Raw genomic sequence first — 21,409 nt, forward strand, 5'->3', positions numbered from 1 at the left:
TAAGTGTCGGTGCTACTCTCCTCTTTATGTATTCGTATTTTAGTTTTAATATATTTGCTTAGAGTTTGATTTTTTTTAATGAGTTGAAGCTTCAGGGTATAAATGTGAACGCCTCTGTGTTATGAGTGGCAGGAGAGGAGTCAGGAAAGGAAGAATATAGTCTGAAGTAAAGATCAGTTTATTTTTCATTTAAAAAGGAAATGCTTTTTATCTCCATATGTGTAGTGACTTTTTTTTTTTCTGAGTGATTTACCTATACCTGACCTTTTCTATTTAGTTTTTCATCATTCCCTTTATACTTTCTAAGAGCTTTGCCTATAATGCATATTGAAAATTTTTCCTTGTTTGTGATTTGCTTTTCCATTTAGTTTGTGATTTTTTTGGCATTTGAAAATGCAGTTTTCACATAGTTAAATATGTGAATATTTCCCTTTGATGTTTCTACCTTTAGTGTTCTTTAGTACCCTAAAGATTATATATACAGTTATTTTTTTATTCACTAATTCCATGGTTTGTTTTGTTTCGTTGCAATCAATTTCTTATCTACTTGGAATTTATCTTGATGTAAAACAATACTTCTCATCCGGGGCTGTGCATTAGAATTACGTGAGAAAAACATTTGTGTGTCTAGCTAGATGCCGTCCAGACTAATTCATTTAGACTTTCTGAGGGTGGGGTCTGGCCATTGTATTTTTCTTAGAATTTCTGCAAGTGATTTGTAATTTATAACCAGGGTCAAGAAACACTGTTTAAAGAATCAGGTATGGATGCAACGTTTTGTTTTCCATATTGTTTCAATACACATTACAAAGATGTTTTTGAAGACTATTTGCGAATATGAAAATAGTGATGATAAAATGTGCGTAAGTGAAAAAAATTGACATAAACTTTATACATGTGTGTCGAATATACCAATACCCCCTTATTCCAACTTTACACTAATGTATATAACATTATACAAAAAACTGAGAAAATACATTTAAATCTTTAAATACATCTAAATCAGAGATTTAAATCTCTGATGATTGTCTCAGAGTGGTGGAATTCAAATGTTCTTATTATTCTTTTCTGCATTTTCCAAATTCTCTACAAGGAGAATTATCATAAGAAAAATCAGTTGCAGAAGGACTTTACTTTTTTAAAAGATTAATTTCTAGTCATTCTTTTTAAACAGTACATCGAAGAGTATGGGAGATGTTTCGGCTGTGACAGTTTACATTAGATTAGATCTGTGGCTTGTGAGATAAGGACATTGCACTTGCATACCTAGGTTTTACTGTTTGCTGCTTTTATTTTATAAACAAAAACATGTTTATTTTATAGACATATACTGATTTAAATTATAAGCGATTTTAAGTTTATGAAATGTTTGCTTTTTAGCATTAATTTATCTCTGAGAATAAAACACAATTTTGGAAAGACTGATAAAAATAATCTGTAGAGTTCAGCATCTGATTTCTTTGGCCAGTAAGGAAATCACAGTGGCCAGTATGGTTTTATCTTAGCTTGTGTTAGCACATTTCCTCATTCTACAGAAGAGATTCAATTTAACTAAGATCTTGCATTCATGTAGGACTTCTGTAGATATTAGAAACTAAGAACTTTAGACCATATTCAGAATATTTAGAATATTCATCATTTAGAATATTCATCATTTAGAATATTCAACATTTAGAATATTCATCCATTCTCCTGATGACAAAAACAATATCTTTAAAATTGAAGTGTAGTTGATTTGCAATATTATGTTAGCTGCAAGTATACAGCAAAGTGATTCAGCTTTTCAGAATCTTTTCCATTATAGGTTATGTCAAGGTATGGAATAGAGTTCCCTGTGCTATACAGAGGTCCTTGTTGTTTATGTTGACAATTGAGAAGACTGTTTGAAGGCCATTTATTTCACTGGAGCCTTACAAAAGTTCTTGTATTTGGTTGGTGGGATTTGATGGCGTGTAATTGAATCTAGGGTTTCATTGCTTTTAAGATTTACCATTAATTTTACCAAGAAGCAAATTATAACAAAATGTTTTCCAATCACATTGACTATTAAATACATTCAATTTCAGGATCTTAAAATCTGAAACACATATGCATCTTAGAATCAAAACACAAGCATTTTTCTCTTTAAATGAGAATACAGGAAGATGAGGAGACTTTCTTTTCCAATAAATCCAGGATTTAAACTTTAACATTTCTATGTTCTATACCATACATACAATTAATCTGTAGATGTTATAACAGATTAGTGAACAAAGGATGTGTATGATCATTTTTTGAGGAGATGTATTTAGTCCAAGTGATAACAGTATTATTGTGGGAGGTCAACCTAAGAAGGATCAGAAGCCACGTCTTCCTACCAATCCAAGGGACACTGGATTTCTGCCATATGAAGTGTGATATCTTATGGCTAGTGAGAGTTCTTCTACACAAGTTTTCTAATTAGCTAAATGACTCAGGCCCTACTTTGCTATAGCTTTGGCATCTTCCCTAAGTGCTAGAGGGGAATGAGGGGATGCATAAGTATTTAACTAGTTAGATCTGAGCAGAGTAGCAATTACATGACTCAGTCAAATTTTACAGTTATAGTTTTGAAAAGAAATCTTAAAGATTCTCCTAAAACAGTCCCCTCATTTTGAAGAAAGGAATCTAGAGGCTCTGGACAGAGGCGAGGGGGTGTAAATAATTTGCTCAAGATCACATGGTCACATAGAGGCAGACCCAAGCCTGGAATCCAGGCCCCAGGCTCCCAGTCTTATACGCCCTTTCCACTGTTACACATTCCCCACATTCAAGGATATGAAGATGGTGTGTTTTAAGTAATTTTAAGCACACTGAATTTATAAACTATGTGCTGATTTTGGCATATTTGTTTTGTAAGTGTTTGCTTCATCTGCTTTGGGAAAATCCAAAAAGGAAACTGGCAGTGATGACTTATTTATCACTCACAGAGTTCAAGGCAGGGCCAAGTACTTTTTCTAATATAATCCTCTCAACAACCTTGAGAGGGAATGAGTTCAAACAGATAAAGTAATTTACCCAAAGTTACACTGTTAAGTGACAGAACTGAGAGTGTATCAGGCTCTAAAGAGTATTAACTGCTACACTCAACTCCCTTCTTTTGATAAAGTCAAACTTCAAGTGAAGTATTTTATACTGCACAGAAGGTGGACACCCTGAGCCTCTCATATTTGCAGAGGATACTTTGACAGACTTGCCAGAACATTCATAGCCCCAGCTGGGAGAGGAGTAGGAAAGGCAGCTTCTGTTGGGAGAAAACTTTCACTGATGCGTTGTGTTATATTTGCGGGGATGGGAAAGAAAAGGCCTTCAGATCTCCCAGATCAATCAAACTGATAAGCTGATTTTTTGTTGGTAGCATAGCATCTTTCTCATCAACCAGATTATCACTCATTTTTATTAAATAATATGGATTTGCTGAAGTGTATTAAAGAAAATAAAAATCTTTATATTTTTATTACAAGTTGTAAATTTGCTTATCCCATTATTAAGTGTAATTTTTAAGCATTTTTTATCCCTTTGCAAATATATGCCATAAAAAAGTATTAAGCATGACCTCAAAAATAGGTGTGTCCTTGGTAAGAGCTGTAAAATGCTTTCTTCAGGAATAGTAGTAGCATTAACACATTGCTCTCTCATCACAACTTTTTCTTTAAAAATTTTTTTTAATGAAATTCTAAAATTTGAGTCCAAGTTTGTTCTCTTCACGCACATTCCTGAATGATTTTTTTTTCTTGGTTTATTGAGATATAATTGACATGTAGTACTGTATAAGCTTAAGGCGTACAGCATAATAATTTGACTTACATATACTGTGAAATGATTACCATTACCATAATAAGTTTAATTAACCTCCATAGATACAAAAGAAAAAAGCAAGATGGCAAATGAAAAAAATCATTTTTTGCTAATGAAAACAGCAAAATGTTGAAGAGAGCTCTTAGGAGGTACTCTCTTAACAGTTTTCAAATATAGCATAGAGCAGTGTTAACAGTGGTCATCATGTTGTATGTTATGTCTTCAGTACTTACCTATCTTAAAACTGCAGGTTTGTATCTTTTGACATCCAATTCCCTGTCTCTCCATCCTCCACCTCTGATAACCACAAATCGGATCTCTTTTTCTGTGACTTTGGTTTTATTGTCATGTTATTGTTTTAGATTTCACATATAAATAAAATCATACAGTGTTGGTCTTTCTCTGATTTATTTCACTTAGCATAATGCCCTCAAGGTCAATCCTTGTTTTCTGCAAATAGCAAGATTTCCTTCTTTTTTATAGCTGAATAATATATATATAGGTAGATAGATAGATGTAGAGATATATATAGATATATATATATAATCGCCATTCATCTATTGATGAACACTTAGGCTGTCTCCATGTCTTGGCTGTTATAAATTAAGCTGCTGTGAACATGGAGGCATAGAAATCTCTCCTTGAATGATTTTATGTACACTTGTCAACATAGGGTATAAGACTACTAATCTATTTAAGGGGCTTCCCAGGTGATGGTAGTGGTAAAGAATCCACCTGCCAATGCAGGAGATGTAAGAGATGCAGATTCGATTCCTGGGTCAGGCAGATCCCCTGGAGGAGGGCATGGAAATCCACTCCGGTGTTCTTGCCTAGAGAATCCCATGGACAGAGGAGCTTGGTGGGCTATAATCCATGGAGTTGCAAAGAGTCAGACATGACTGAAGTGACTTAGCTCACAATCTAAACAGACTTCTCAAGACCCTCATGACAAAGAGGGATTGTGTTGGCTATTGTTTTGTTGGCCAAAAGCTGTGTCTTGAAATGTTTTGTTTTAGAAAAATTGACTTTTTCCAAAAGTTACATTTATTAATATTAAACAATATATAATTTTAAAGGTACTGGGAGTTAGCATCCCACATGCCTCATGGCCAAAAAACCAAAACATAAAACAGAAGCAATATTGTAACAAATTTCAATGAAGATTTTAAAAATGGTACACATCAAAAATCTTAAAAAAAAAAAAGGCAGAGGGGACTTCCCTTGTGCTTCAGGGGGCTAAGACTCCACAGTCCCAGTGCAGGGGACCTGGGTTAGATCCCTGGTCAGGAAACTAGATGCCACAACTAAAAAGTTCACCTGCCTCAACTGCTCAACTCAAGATCCCTTGTACTGAAAGGAAAGGCTTCCCAGGTGGCGCTGGTTGTAAAGAACTCGCCTAAAGAATGCAGGAGACTCCAGATACACAGCTTCGATCCCTAAGCCAGGAAGATCCCCTGGAGAAGGAAATGGCAACCCGCTCCAGTATTCTTGCCTGGGAAATCCCATGAACAGAGGAACCTGGTGGGCTATATTCCATGGGGTCATAAAGAGTCAGACACAACTGAGCGTCTGAATACATACATACTGAGACTAGAAAGATCCTGTGTGCTGCAACTAAGACCCAGAGCAGCCAAATAAATAAATAAATAAAATAAAAAAATTTTTTTAAATCACAGACAAAAAGGATGTAGTCAAAATATTCTTGAAAAATAAGAATAAAATTAGACTCACATGACTTGATTTTAAGACCTATATAGTTACAGTAATCAAGATGAGATGGTTTTGGTGTGAAGATACAGATCAATGGAACAGAATATAGAACCCAAAATTGACCCACACTTACATAATCAATGTTTTACATTGATTATTTTGATTTGATTATTTGATTAATACATTTGATTATTACATTGATTATTACAATGTTTTACAACAATCATGTCAGGCAATTAAATGAGGAAAGGAAAGTCTTTGCAACAAATGATACCAAAATGACTGGATAGATATATGTAAATAATAATGAACTAATGAAACTTGAACCCCCTACCTCATACCAAACCTCAAAAATTAATTTGAGAGGAATAATAGGTCTAAGATATAAAAACTAAAATTACAAAACTTCTAGAAGAAAACATTGTGACTTTGGGGCAGGAAAAAAATTTCTTAAGACACAAAAAGCACTAAGCATCAGAGAGAGTGACTTCATCAAAATCAAAACTTTTGCTTTTCAAAAGATATCATGAAAAAATGAGTGGCAAGACATAGATCAGTAGAAAATATTCACAATGCATGCAGCCAAAAAAGGACTTTATCCAGACTAAAGAAGCCTTATAATCAAATAAGAAAAGCACAACCTAATTTGTAAAAATGGGCAAGAATCTTGAACACAAAAAAGATAAATGAATGATTAATAAGCCCATGGAAATATGTCCAACATCATTATCATCAGAGAAATAGTAATGCAAATCAAAGCTGAATACCACTTCACACCCACTAGAATGTCTGAAATTAATAAGGCTGTTTCCAAACAATGAGGCTGTGGAGCAGTTCAAATTCATATACATTAAATTACTATTAGGAGTATAAACTAATACACTCCCTTTGGAACATTTATTGCCAGTTTCTTATATGGTTAAACAAACATACATTGATCCTAGAACCCAGCAATTCCACTCCTAGGTCTTTATCTTGAAGAAAAAATATATGTCCACAAGACATTTGGTTTAAGTAAGAATGTTCAGAATGGCCAAATCCTGGGAACAACCCAAATATCTGTAAATAGGGGAATGAATTAATAAACAGTGCTAGCTTCGTGTAATCAAATATCACGCAGCAATAAAAGAGAATGAACTATGACATATGCAACAACATGAATGAATCACTAAAGCATTATGTTAAACAAAAGAAGCCATACATGAAGGAGTATGCCCAAATTCATACGAAGTTTTAGAGCAGGCAAAGCTAATGTACAGTGATGGAAACATAAACAGTGAGAACTGATTAGAAGGAGACAGAGAACTCTGTGGGGTACTAGACATAGCCTTGGACTTCCCAAGTGGTACAATAGTAAAGAATCCACCTGCCAATGCAGAAGACGCAGCTTCAATCCCTGGGTGGGAAAGATCCCCTGGAGAAGAAAATGGAAACCCACTCCAGTATTCTTGCCTGGACAATCCCATGGACAGAGGAGCCTGGCAGGCTACAGTCCTTGGGGTCACAAAGAGCTGGACACAGCTTAGCAACTGAGCACCAGACATATCCTTATCTTGATTGGATGTTTGTTACATGGATATGCAGGTTTATCAAAATTCACCAAATTGTACACTTAAGATCCATGCATTCTAGTCTGTATAAATTTTACCAAGAAGTATTTTTAAAAGATGCCATTGTATTCATAGCTATGAAGGTAGCTAACAAAATTGTTTCTCATAAAATAGGGGCATAGTTAAGTATACACAGGGTATAGAAGAAAAATTCTTATTGGACTGCTACTGAATATTACTAAGCAATGGAGTATATTTTACTCTGCAAAACCTATATGTACTAAATAGAAACATCACACGGAAGAGCTGGAAATGTGTTATTTGTTACTGAAACAGGTTTGATTGAATTGTAGTATTTTGAGAGGACTATGGATATATTGGGGCTTCCCAAGTGGCTCAGTGGTTAAGAATGTGCCTGCCAGTGTAGGAGACATAGGAAATGCAGGTTTAATCCCTGGATTGGGAAGATCCCCTGAAATAGGAAATGGCAACCCACTCCAGTATTCTTGCCTGGAGAATTCCATGACCAGAGGAGCCTGGTGGGACAGTTCCTTGGGGTTAAGAGTCAGACACAAACTAAGTGACTGAGCAGCAGCATGTATGTATTGAAGAGGATAGAAGACAAAGCAAGGTGAAATAGATTCTTTGAGAAAATGTGAAATGAGTGAGAGTTACAGGATTCAAAAAATGGCAGAAAGGGCTCTTTAAAAAGCAAACAAAAATGTGAATAAAGGAGCATGTGGAAGAAATACCTCTTTTTATTTCACAGCTGACATTATATGTAATAATTCAAAACTATCATAAGAGCAATTTAGTTTAGACTTTTAGAAAGAAATTCGTGATTGAACAAGCTCACACCAGCCAAAGGTCAGACACTGGAGCCTTGAAAGTTCAGTGTTGGTGCTGCCTGCAAGTTCATGGAGAACTACCAGCAAGTGGAGAGCCCCTCTTGCTCCTAAACTGGAGAACTCAGGACATCTGGGCTCAGTCAAAGGAAACCCCTAAGCCAGTACACATCCTCATTCATTTCAGTTCTCATGAACTATGGAATAAAGGAAGATGTTTGTTAACATTTTTCATTAAGAAGAATCCCCCAACTTTTGATCTTTGGGATTCAGCCAAAACATCAGCTCCTATGATGTCAACTTCCCTATGGGAAGCCTCTCTGGTTCACCCTTCTCCCAGGCTGTATTAGATGTTCCCCCTTTATGCTCATGCTTATGGGTTCTCACCATAGTATACTGTATCGAATTTTCTAGTTCTCCCATTAGCATGAACTTACTGGCCTAAAAACAACATACATTTATCATGTCAGTTTCCGTGGGTTGGCAGACCAGGTGTGACCTAGCTACGTCCTTTGCCCAGAGTCTTATAAAGCTACAGTTAGAAATCAGCTGGCTTGTCTTCCTTCCTGCAGCCCAAAGTCTTACAAACTCAGGTGGCTGCAGGCAGTCCCTTGCATCTGTAAGACTAACTTGCATCCCCACTCCCTTGCTGGCCAGGGGTCACTCTCGTCTCCTACAGGCCATCTGCACGTGGTCCTCCCACAGGTCCTCTCCCAAAATAGGAACTTCCTTCTTCAGAGCTAGCAGGAGAACCTCTCTGACTTCTAGACCTCTTTTAAAGGGCTCACCTGATTCAATCAAGTCCATTCAGTTTCATCTCTCTCTTTTTTTTTTTTCTTCCATCTCTCTTTTGATGAAGCCAAGGTAAACGAATTAGGGGCTTTAATTACATCTGCAAAATCCCTTCACCTTTGTCATTCAGTGTGACATAGCCCCGGGAGGGCTGTCCTACCATTCTCATAGGTCTCGCCCACAGTGTGGGGGGTTATTGGGGTGTCCTTAAGGCAATGGCACCCCACTCCAGTATTCTTGCCTGGAAAATCACATGGACGGAGGAGCCTGGTAGGCTGCAGTCCATGGGGCCGCCAAGAGTCGGACACGACTGAGCAACTTCACTTTCACTTGTCACTTTGTTGCACTGGAGAAGGAAATGGCAACCCACTCCAGTGTTCTTGCCTGGAGAATCCCAGGGACGGGGCAGCCTGGTGGGCTGCCGTCTATGGGGTCACACAGAGTCAGACACGACTGAAGTGACTTAGCAGCAGCAGTAGGGTTCTGTCTACCACTGATAATGTGTCATGAGTTGAAATAGAAAATACATGAAGATGGGCAGTTTTTATTGGTGTTAAATATTGAGTTTAATATTGGAGGGGTTGAGTTTGAAATGCCTGTGTTACCTGGGTATAGAATATTGTGTTTGGTGACATTCCCCACAGTGCCTATGTGCTTTGGTAACCATTCCACTCCAGCACAAATACTACCAAATCATCTTCTGAATAACTGTATCCATTCAATGGGACAGAGGGCTTCCCTGGTGGCTCAGATGGTAAAGAATCCGCCTGCAATGCAGGAGATGTAGGACTCTGCAGGTTCGACCCCTAGGTTGGGAAGATCCCCTGGAGGAGGGCATGGCAACCCACTCCAGTATTCTTGCCTGGAGAATCCCCATGGACAGAGGAGCCTGGTGGGCTACAGTCCCTGGAGTCACAGAGTTGGATACGATTGAGCAACTAAGCACAGTATACAGTAATGGGACAGAAGTAGTACTTGCACGAATGATAAGAACACCTTAAAATTTCTTTTGACTGTGTCATTACCACCTTGATGTAAATTTTCAATTTTATATACTTTATGGTTTTGTGCACATGTGTTTGCACACACATATCTTGAAATAACATAAGTTCTTTCCCATGATATATGTGCTTCCAAGCAGTGTGAGATATATTCCTATGAAAGATGGCTACACAAACCACCTGTTTCATGTATTCCATCAACAGTATACATTTATTTTCTAATATTTCCTAGGTTCTCTGGCTTTAGGATAGAAACTAAAACACATTCTCTCTTGAGCTTTGAATTCTAAGAAGAAGCATCCTTATAATGATATGTTATTATGTCCTTCTGCAGAGTGTGATCTCATGCAATAAAATGTAGTTTATGTGATACCTGATATTACACAGTTGATGTCCATGAATATTGTTGTATTTTGCACTTACAGCGTGTGGGTTGGCATTTTATGGGAGAGTCTGCATTACAGCTGCACAGTGGCCCCACAAAGGTTGAAACAGCTGCCAACTGAGAGTAGGCACTGCCCGAGGCCTTTCAGAGCTCCTTTTAACTACAAGCACAACATCAAACAAGATGGCGGATGGCTTCATTAGCAGCCTGTTTGAAAAGCGCTTTCTCACTTTGAGATAAAAATGTTCTGAAGAGTTTGTTTTGGTCTACTAGTGAACATTTCATCCCCAGTGGAGGGAACACACCGGGGAATGCGATGCAAACAACCCTACCATGAACTCACCCACACTTCGTGTTCAAGTGGTGTGGGTATCTGGAGAGGAGCGCTGACTCTTTTCCAACGTGGTTTTCCTGCCATTTGGTTTGATTCGCTATGTGAAACAACTGAGTTCTCACTTGCAGTCTCCAAGTGTGGTACATATGTGAGACATTAAATGAGAGCAATATTTGTTTAGTAAATATCTAATTTCAGGGTTTTAAAACCCTCCCTCCTAAAGATTTTTATTAGGGTGAAACTTCACATGGAATATAAAATTAAAATGTTTACCAATAAGCATGTTTTGCTGTCTTGCATGATGACTTTAATTTTTGAGTTAAAAAAAAAAAATCTTTGAAGTGTATCAGCCCTTACATGTTCACGAGATCTGGAGGATGAGGCCCTTCATTTGCATTTTTGTATTTTCTTTAGCTCAAAATAGATTTGATTAAAAAACAAAATTTGGCACAAGATTAATCCATAATAGGATTTTATTGCTTCTGTTATTTAAAAGAAACAAACAAACAGTGTTACTCTTTGAGGTGTGATTAGCACATAAGTACAGCTGCTACTTTTTGGATATGTCTCATTTCATTTTATTCTGTATTCACTCACTGGATTCCACATTTGTGGAATGCCATGTTAGAAGCATACAGTTTAGTTCACTTTCCTTACATCCACCAAGAGACACAAAATATAATACCATTTGCTTTTCCCTGGTTGTAACAAATGAGTATTCACATTTACTAGGTGTGAGGTCTAATTTATTGCAAAAACTAATAGGTTTGCCAGGGCTTCACAGTTGGCGCCAGTGGTAAAACCTCACCTGCCAATGCGGAAGATAAAGAGACGCAGGTTCCATCCCTCAGTTGGGAAGATCCTCTGGAGGAGGGCATGAGAATCCACTCCAGTATTCTTGTCTGGAGAATCACATGGACAGAGGAGCCTGATGGGCTATGGGCTATAGTCTCCCGGGTTTCAAAGAGGCAGACACTCTGAATTGACTTAGCACAGCACACACAGCACAGTAGGTTTGCCTAGAAGTAGATTTTTTTTTTAATTTAAAAAAATGTAGATTTTTGAATTCTGAGAAATTTAAAGTTATGGTTGAAAGGCTAAAATGAAATTGCCCCACCCTACCTCAGGGGCCAGATTTTGCACCATTAAACATCTGCATGGGTAAGGGTTTCAGAAATCAGTACACTTCCTGTAGTGTAATCTACTTGGAGCATTGTTCTTTTTTCTTATAGTCTATTTTGGTTAGGAAAGTTAAGATCACAATGACTGCTGCTTTTCCATAAATGGCCAGTTTACTTTTTTTCTAGACATGAACATGACCTTTGATTTTGAATTGTTAACTTTGTTTACTGTAACATTATGATCATAATTTATTCTTTCTTGAGCACAAGCTGAGAATTAAACAAGGTTCAAGACTGGAGGGTAAACTTGGTTCTTGGATTTATGATCTAACTTAGGCATATATTTCAAAGACAAGCTGTTAAAGTATGTAGTTAACATAAAAAACTCATTACCTGAAGAGGTGACTCAGCTTGTGCTTCAGGTTGGCCCGATGACACTTGATTTCACAAGTTTTGCTGGCAGTTTGGGGGAAAGGAGTTTTACCATTGTTGTTCGTTTTTCTGTCTTGTTTTGTTTTTACTTTAGGGCTTCTGAGCTAATAGTGTATATGCTTAGAGGCTCTGAAGGCTACTACATGGATTAGACCTGCCTGAGAGTGAATCCAAGACAGAAGATAGTAGAAGCAATGGAGGAAGAGGTTGATGTCCAGCTCCTGCCCATGCCAGAAACCAGTTAAATTCCCCTGCTTCTTCAGTGATAAACCAGTGAGTAACAGGCTTCACCCTTCACCCCCAGTCCTGACTTACAGATGACTTAATCAAGAAGTGTTGATTACCCACCCATGCTAGGTTTAAAGATGCAGCAATGAACATGCTCCATAAATGTTTGCTTATTTTGATTTTTATTTGAATGACCTTGGGATTGGACAGTTACAATTTTAGCCTCTAATGATCTTTAATGTAGATACCTATAAATGAACAGTTGCCAGCTTCCCCAAAAACAGTCAAATATTCATTCAATACGTTACAAATGGGCTTCCCTGGTGGCTCAGATGGTAAAGAATCCGCCTGAAATGCAGGAGACCAGGGTTCAATCTCTGGGTTGGGAAGATCCCCTGGAGGAGGGCATGGCAACCCACTCCAATATTCTTGCCTGGAGAATCCCCATGGACAGAGGAGCCTGGTGGGCTATAGTCCATAGGGTTGCAAAGAGTCAGACACGACTGAAGCAACTTAGCGTGCACGCACACACACTACGAATAGCGAACCAACACATTGATATTCTGGTACAGAATGTAAAGAAGAGACCGTCTCTACCGTGGAGTCGTTCACTGGGTCATCTGATAGAAAAGAGAACATTATCACAGGGAAAGCCCTCGAGCTCCTAAAACCAACAATGTGTACAAGCAAGACATGTAGTTCAGAGACAGGAGAGGCTGGCCTAGGTCCTAAGAAGGTTCTGGACTAAGTGAATGCTCACATCCAGGTTCAGTGGTAAGAGACTGGGAGCAGGTACCAATTTTGTGGAGCCTGAAACTTACCTAATTTGGTAGAGAGGGAGTCCTCTTTAAGAAACACAGGCAAAATTAGGTGTAAGTTCTTAGAAATGACCCATGAGATAGGTCCTGAGGTCTAGGCTTCATCAGATTGATGGTGAATTTGTCTGTGCAGGAGGGGTGTGTGTACATGTGAAAATCGAAGTCCTGCTTCGAGGAAGAGCAAACTGGTTTATCCAAGTATGGTCTAGCAGATAGAAGAATGTCACAGTTGCATTACTGAATGACTGAAAAGGCCACATACCTTTGGGGGGCCTCAAAGTTCAGGACATGAAATTTCAGGGTAATATCATTGGGGCCTAGAGCTCACTTCTGAGAAGGGAAGTTGCATGTTTAGGTAGATCTTTCTTGCCACTGGAATTAGGATGAATTAATTAATAAATAAAAAGGGGCTCTGGGGCTCCCAGAGATGTTTCTGGCAAGAAATTATGATTTTGTAAACCAGGATGAAGACTGCAGAAACTGAAAGGAAGGAAATGAAGCCAAGTCCAAGTGTTATTGAAAAAATAAGTCTAGACATTTGGGAGAAACCCAGACTTAAAATAAGTCCAAGCTTTCAAGGCTAAAGTGCAAGGAGGTTGGCAGTGGGTTATCTTGTTTTTGGCCACGCCATGTGGCATGCAGGGTCTTACCTCTCCCACCAGGGGCTGAACCTGTGCCCCCTGCGTCAGGAGCACGGAGTCTTAGCCATAGGACCACCAGGTAAGTCCCAAAGGATTCATTTTGTGATGTCACTATTTCCTAATGTCATAAGCTTCCTGTGAGTCAAGCCTTAGGGTTTTAGAATTATTTTGCGCTGCTTTTGGTAGATGCGTTTTTAGCAAAGATCTAAAATTCTTCTTCTTCCACGTTCCACCGCTGTGCTCTAAATATTTGTGTGCCCCTCCTGCCAACCCTGACAAATTCATATGTTGAAATCCCAATGCCCCCCCCCACCCCCCCACCATGTGATGGTATTAGGAAGTGGGGCCTTTGGGGGATGGTCGGCTCTGTCCTCATGAATGGGACTAGTTTCCTCAAAGAGACTCGAGACCTCCCTCCCCTTCCACCCTGTAAGGACACAGCGAGTCTGAGTCAGCAGTCTGAAGAGGGCCTTTGCCAGAACACAACCATGGGGGGTGATGAGTAAATTTCTGCTGTTTCTAAGGCACCAGCCTGAAGTATTTTGTTGTAGCAGCCTGAACAGACTGGAACACCCAGTCATGTAAGAAATCTTGATACTCTCCCCATCTAAGCCGTCCAGGGCGATGCTATAGAGCCTCTTCCACAATCAGTGGATGTGCTGGATTCCATTTCTATCTGGTCTGTAAAAGCAGCAGGACTGGGAACACAGCTGAGGGAAGGGAACCGGCACTCAGGGGAGTAGGGTGTCTCCTTTTCTCAGTGTTTAAGGCTTGAAATGTTCGGCTGGCCTCAACTCGGGGAAAGCAGGCTTCCTGTGTAGGCAGAACCTAGAAGGAAGCCGCGGAGGGTGTCATCTCACCTTCAAACACTGAAGGAAGGAGGACTCTTTGTGCAGAGTCAAGAAAAGGATTGAACACTGGATGGTAACGGTGACCAGACACTTTCTGAGTGGTTACACTTGAGAGACAGGGTTCTTTCATCATACAAAAGTAATTCTGTCCTAAAGGATTGAAATAATCCAGTTTGGGCCAAACCTTCTTGAAAGAAAGGTGCAGGCCATTTCCATGATTTACTCCTCTTCCCTTCAGAAACCCAAATCCAGTATTTTGAGTGCATCACACCCCTGGTCTATTCCTTGATTTCAGCGAGGGGAATTGTAAACACCACAGCTCTCAGGTTATTTGTCAGTTTTGAGAAAATCCTTGAAAAAGAAAGCTGGCTTTATGGTAGGATTTAGTCCCATCAGTTTTTGAGAAATGAGGCTCTGTCTGAGCATAGGAAAGGAGGACTTCAGGGAAAGCTCATCTCAACTCTAAATAGTCTGACTTTGTTTGTTTGTTTTTTTCTTCCAGTTTCTTTGCTATGAGCCTATAAACACACCAAGTGGGCAGTTTTGAAAAGGAGAGTGTTCATAAATCACAGGAACAGGAAACGGACCACTAGGGGGGATTGTTAGGCCATTTTGTGCAAAAAAGAATGACTCGTAACTTTTGAAAATGACTGCAGTTTCTTTCTTTTAAATTGTCTTTAGTCAACTTTAAGCAGGCGCCGCACACCAAAACTGGAATTCAATCTCAGGAAGCAAACTCATATCTCCCCCCATCCCACAACCACCACCCCCGAAAGCGATCGAATGCCTGTGAACATCCCTTTCTTGTTTAATTGCAAAAGGATTAATGCAGGCTTTGAAGAAATAGCTGTCCCCAGTACCTGCTTCCAGAAGCAGCTGTTCCCACAGCATCTCGGCAGGTGCAGCCCAGAAGCTGGCCCTGCCCTTATCATGTGGCAGAAGGTATATTTGCAGAGTCCAATGTGCGTTCAGCTCTGAATTAGTCAACTTTGTTATCTAAATTCTCCTAAACCCAAAGCCTAACAAGAAAATAGCAGAGAATAATTCCGCCACAATGATTACAGAGGGATGGGGATCAGAGAGGTATGGAAGAGGCTGGACTGAAGAAAGCATTTTTCAGACAAAGAGGCAAAATTCTAGATGAGAGAGAGAGAAATGGAGAGAGAAAGAGAGAGAAAGGCAAAAACACACATGTGGGTATTGTTTATAGGAAGTATCATGTTTTTAGAATTACTTTCCCATAGGATAGGATATCTTGCTTGCAGTGTGTTAATAATCATTTTCAAATCGGTAGCTGGAAGTGGCTCTCGGCGGGTGGCAAGTCCCGGGTTTGGTGTCAGTGCAGAGTCTCTGGGAAGATATTTTGGAAGAGAGCGAATTAGGTAAAGGTGCCAGAAGGCGCCAAGGGACACGAAGGGGTACATGCAAAAGACTCACGATTGTTTCAGTCATTAAACACTGATATTTAATTTCAGTTTAGTAATCCAGGGCACTATTATTTGGACTCAAGCAAAAAAAACGGGGGGGGGGGGGTAGGAGAAAAGGAAATTAAATAAGTATAAGAAAAGATTGAGGAGGGGCCAACCTGCTTTGGGCCAAGAAGGGCAATAAAGGAGTCTTTATAAGCGCCGGATGGTGGAATACGCTTTTCTCCCCGCCACCCCACCAAGCAGAATGTCAAATTCTGTCCCCCTTTTTTTCCCCTCTCAAAGCATGCTAAAAGGAAAATTCTTCGCAGAATCTTAAAGAACTTTTTTGACACAACAGCTGCAAAATCTATTTTCTAAACAAAGATTTATACATATTTATATGAGCTTAATCCAGATTTTTTTTAATAAATCATCCTCAGAACTGCAGAGGTAAACTATATGTAAATACCTCAAGTAATAGGCTTGTAGTGTAAATCACATCATTTTATCTTCAATTTTGCATTCGTTTTTCTGGCTTAAAGGTGCATCAGAGATATGCATTTTAGCATATTCAGAACACGGGGCGTGAAATTAAATGTTTGACAGAGTGAGAAAAATATACAGACTTTGGAGATGCCTTAAAAATAGTAATTTATGCAGATCTAGAGGAGTGAAATCATTTGCAATGGAGTGACCTCTCTCCAGGAATTTTGTGCTCAGTGTTCTTCCCTAATCTCCCGCTGTATCTTCATTTTTCATTGAACTAGCCAGTTTTCTGCGAAGCCGTCTTGTAGATAAGGGGAGTGCTAAAGAAGAAGAAAGAGGACGCTCGGTGGGTCCGTTTCCATTGCACTTTTACCCAAGGCAATGGGCAGAATTTAACGGATTCCTTCCAACATATGTTTTTGCCAGATAAGTAAACAGTGTGTGTCGGAAATGAAAAAGCATTTGCAATTTAATGACATTACAGCTCTCAGCTTAGGCTGGCGTGCTGCGAGGCGAAAAGCAGAAAAAGAGAGGAGAGTAGAAAGAGAAAAAGAACAAAGTTCATCTTCCCTTTTGTGCATTTTTATCAAGGAAAATATTACTTCTTTCCCCCTCTTGTTCTCTTTTTTCTTTTTCGTCTTTTGGCTTTTTTGTCTCACTCATTTACATTTTTTTTCTTTTCTGCCTTTCTGTCCTCTGTTCACTTCTGCCTTTTTCTCATATTGCCATGGACTCATTTCTTTTTTTCCTCTCCATTGTGTGTCCTTATTCATCTATTTTGACCATTCAGTTTTACCTTCTAAGAAGCTGTTTATCCTACAATGTATCTTTTTTCCTGTGTTGTACTCCTAGGCTATAGCTCATAGTCAACAGGATTGTCAGAGGGATTATAACGTTTCATTTCAAAGCACTACAAATCTGCTCTCTTGCCTTCAGTCTCTGCCCCTGTTTCCTCTGATACTTGTCATTTTATTTCACATTCATTTCAGTCTTTAGTTTCACCCCCAGACGTCACAGCACCCCAATGTCTAACCACTGATGCTCACTGTCTTTGCACTGTATGTTAGTATCGCAAGGTTCTAGAACCTTCCCCTTGAAATGGCGGAGCCCTTCTCTCACACCCTCGCTCAGGTTCAGAAAGGTGCAGACGGTGAACGTGTGGTCAGAATGGGTCCTCCCAGAGGCTGGTGGCCATGACAAGGCATCCTGCGGTCTATGCTTGTAATGAGCCATCTTCCAATAGAAAATGAGTCCCACCGGGTCCTGCAGCTACGTTTGCTGCTACTTTTCCTTTGTGTGAGGGCAATTACTGAAATATGTGTAGATCTGATTTCTGTGATTATGTAATCAGGCGTGTACGTGTGTGTTCATATGTGTGTTTGAAACCTGACTGTGATAAGCATGTACAGATTGTTTAAGGCAGTACACTGTAAGTCTTTGAATACAGACATATAGAAAGACATGACTAATATTTCACATCTGATTCTACCGTAAATTCCAGCAGTAAAAGTTGAGTGCAGAAAACAATATTTTCTCCCCACTCAGGTCCACAGCACTTTTATTTCTAGGGTTATTTTGACTGCCCCTTTTACAAGGAGGAGTAAAATTTGGCACCTGGTTTCATTTTTGTAACAGACTAACTATTTAAAGGACCAAGCCACCCTATTTAAGAGAAGGAATGTGTCTGAGTCACTGTTGCCCCTTTGAGTTGTCAGTCTGTCAATCTAAGCAATTCCTGAAGAAACAACTTTTAACATGAAAATTAGTATTCAGGGTTGCTTTATATTTTTGCAAAACAAGTTCACATTATTTTAGATACTGTTATCACAGCATTTGAATATTAGTACCCCCAATGTTTAACATAGATTCCATTCCAAGAATACACTTGAAAGTCACCGATTAACCTGCAGGTTGAGCGTAATTGAAAGACTCCGTAATCAAATTGTAAGCTCTATCACAGAAATACTCTACAGACTTTAAAAAGATGCTTAAATAAAATGCTCTTGTCTAAAGACATGTGTATGTTTTTACCATAAAATTACATCTTCAGCATCTTCCAGATCCAGCACTTGGTAAGTAAAAAAGAAAATCTATTTGGACAGAAGGATGTAAAGTAGCTGGAGGTGGTAATTTAATCAACCAAGGATATATTTCAATGTTTTTCTGGTCTTCCAGGCATTAGCACTTTAAATTCATTATGTCGGTTTGACAGATATATGCAGCCTTAAGGATCTAAAAATGAAATCCTAGAAGTATAGCCTGCTAGAGGATATATATTGAACTTAAGAGATTAAAATGGTATAACCATTGCAACAGAATGGAACATATCACGTTTCTCATTTTTCCCCCACTAAGCATGAGTCTTTTGCAGATGTAAAATACAGTCTTGTCTAATTATAAAACCTGGCTGAAGAGCTGCAGCTTTCTAACTTTTATACTGATGAAGTGGATATTAGAAAGAAAATGTTGGCTTCACATACAGTCTGAAGAAGTCCTCCGTTTGGGATTTCCCATATCAATAATTTATTAAGGAAAAATGACACAGGTAGTTACATGCAGCCCGCTGTTAAAAGGCTCGCTTGCATGCTTTCCCTATTTAAGGCAAATAACAAAAGAGCCAAATTATCAAGCAGGTCTTAACATAACTGGGACGTTAAATCTACTATGTCATTATGCCAATTTAGTAACATTAATGATCTGTAATATTAATTCATCATCCTGGAAAATAGGGAAGGTTTGCCATAATTAACTATATTAAGCCACAATTAAAAAGTCATCCAAGCTGTTGTAAAGATTCGAGTGATGATAAGGGTGTTCGTTATATTGCAAACCTTTCTGACCATGGACATTTTGAACATAAGACTTTGTTACCAACAGCCCCCCAACCCTGCTTCAAATTCAGATGCGTCAAAAGAGCAGCCACCCACGGAGGTGGTGACAGCGACCAGACGCCTTATCAGCCATTTCCATCGCCTTCTGTGGTTTAACACTTTCTTACAGGGAGAATCAGCTTTGAAAGAGGTACAACCTTTTAGCATATCTACTTTAATTCCTCACGGGGGAGCAAAAATGGGCTGTCTAGCGAAATTCACATCTGTGGGACAGACTATCTACTCCCCTGAGATTAGGGTCATCTTTGAAATTCACATTTCAAACTGCACAAAATGAACATTTTGATGTTTTAAAATGAAGATCTTGTAACATCTAAGCCTAAATCTGAGTCGCCTATCACCAGATGTCTACAAGCTCCTAATTCTCCTCCCCACCTATTTGAAGTCTTTATCGTGGATGGGAGTCTTTGAGTCATAGACAATATTGGGTGAAAGATAAATGGGACCAGGAAAGGGGTGAGCTGCCGCCCAGACGATGACTGATGTAACCGTCCAGCCCAAAGGACTTCCTTTATCAGTGACCCCCAACCTTTCTGGCACCAGGGACTGGTTTTGTGGAAGACAGTTTTTTCAGGGACCGGGGATGGGCAGGGGTATGGTTCCAGGATGATTCAAGCACATCACATTTATTGTGCACTTTATTTCTATTATCATTACATCAGTTCCTCCTTCAGATCATCAGGTGTGTGTTAGATCCCGGGGGTTGGGGGCCCCTGATGGGGCAAACCAGCGGATGCTAAAGGACTATTTCCTCCCACACCCCAACTTTTCTTTATACCCACTGTTATTAGCCTTGCCATTAGTGGTCATGAATTCTTCCTCCCTAAAGCAACATTTAGGATGCTGCTATCTGTGTACGAACACCCCCCCCTTCAGTTGCATTTATAATCACTGTCACTGCTGTGGAAAGCTGAGGCAGGAAGGAAGTGTAAATGGTAACTTGCACACATGTGTAACTGAAAGTAATTTAGGACAACCGAAGGAGGAGGCACATCACCAACTTGGTCTGAAGGAAGGACTGGGGTTGGTGTTTGCAGAGATTCATAAAGGACTCCTGTGTATCTCAGTGTGGCTGTTCTTTTTCCAGTGAAGCCTAGAGCCGCATCGGAAATCCAAAAGCCTGCCTGACAGAGGATTGCTCAACGTCTAATCAAGATTTTCAAGGAAAAGAAACTGCACTGAGTCCCCTTACACCATGTGCCTTTCTTTCCTTTTTTTTTTTTTCAGTTTCTGGAGGTACTGCAATACTAGGTCGATGCATGGAGTGGACAGAGCAAGCTCCTATTCCAACTCCCTGCTCCAAAAATCCATAGAGTACATTTTCCTCAGTTAGAAGACATATCAGATATTAAACAGATAAGAGCAGATACTACACTTGATCTTAGCCAAAAGACCAGGAAGATACACCATGTACCTATCCATCCACATTATGGTGTGTGCTTTTGTGAAGATACACGTATGCTCACCACTCTGATTTCTGCAACTCTGATTTGTGTCATATGCCAGAGAAGTCCTGACAGTGGTATTGATGCTCTATCTCGGTGACAGGGGACAAATCACTTGACAATCTTAGTCTTACTGGTTTGAGTAGTGACATTCCATTCCGGTGTTCTCACTCAGCAGGAACCAGTAACTCGTTCTCAGAAAGAAAAAAAAAATCTCTGCTCCATGCTTGTAAACCAAGAAGCCAGTCTAAACTTCCAGCCAAAGAAGATTCATATCCCTTCATGGAATGCTAGAAGCTTTGTCACTGTTGGCTTAAAAGTGTGGTACTAGATAGGAAAACAGCAGCTACTGCTTCCGATATGAGAGCGCTCCAAAGAACCTGTCTTCCAGTAGACATTGCCAAATGGAAAGCAGGGCTGTCACATTACCTCTCTGAAAATTCCAAGAAATTCACCACACCAAACCTAACTTCACTCCTACTTCTCTGTAGTAATTGCCACCAAGAAGCCTGATTTGTCCTTCCTCGGCAAACGATGTTAAGGGATATAAAGGTGAAAAGACACAGTTTCCTGGACAATTTTACAAAAACCCTAGCCACGATGTTGGAAAGACATTCTTGCCAAGCCTTCATCCATAGATATTCCTGGTTTCCA

The 21,409-nt window shown here is 39.4% G+C and overlaps 1 non-coding gene across 1 annotated transcript; it reads right to left on the bottom strand.

The window, feature by feature from the left end:
* Positions 1-20,524: 20,524 nt before the first annotated feature.
* On the bottom strand, positions 20,525-20,715 carry LOC147361855 (U2 spliceosomal RNA). The gene has a single exon (XR_015138526.1). It is a non-coding gene; the product is annotated as a U2 spliceosomal RNA (small nuclear RNA).
* Positions 20,716-21,409: the final 694 nt, after the last annotated feature.

The sequence above is a fragment of the Bos grunniens genome, chromosome 12, assembly GCF_055505025.1.
Source record: "Bos grunniens cultivar Pamir isolate PY7600 chromosome 12, Bosgru_T2T1.0, whole genome shotgun sequence".
Classification (NCBI taxonomy): Eukaryota; Metazoa; Chordata; class Mammalia; order Artiodactyla; family Bovidae; genus Bos; species Bos grunniens.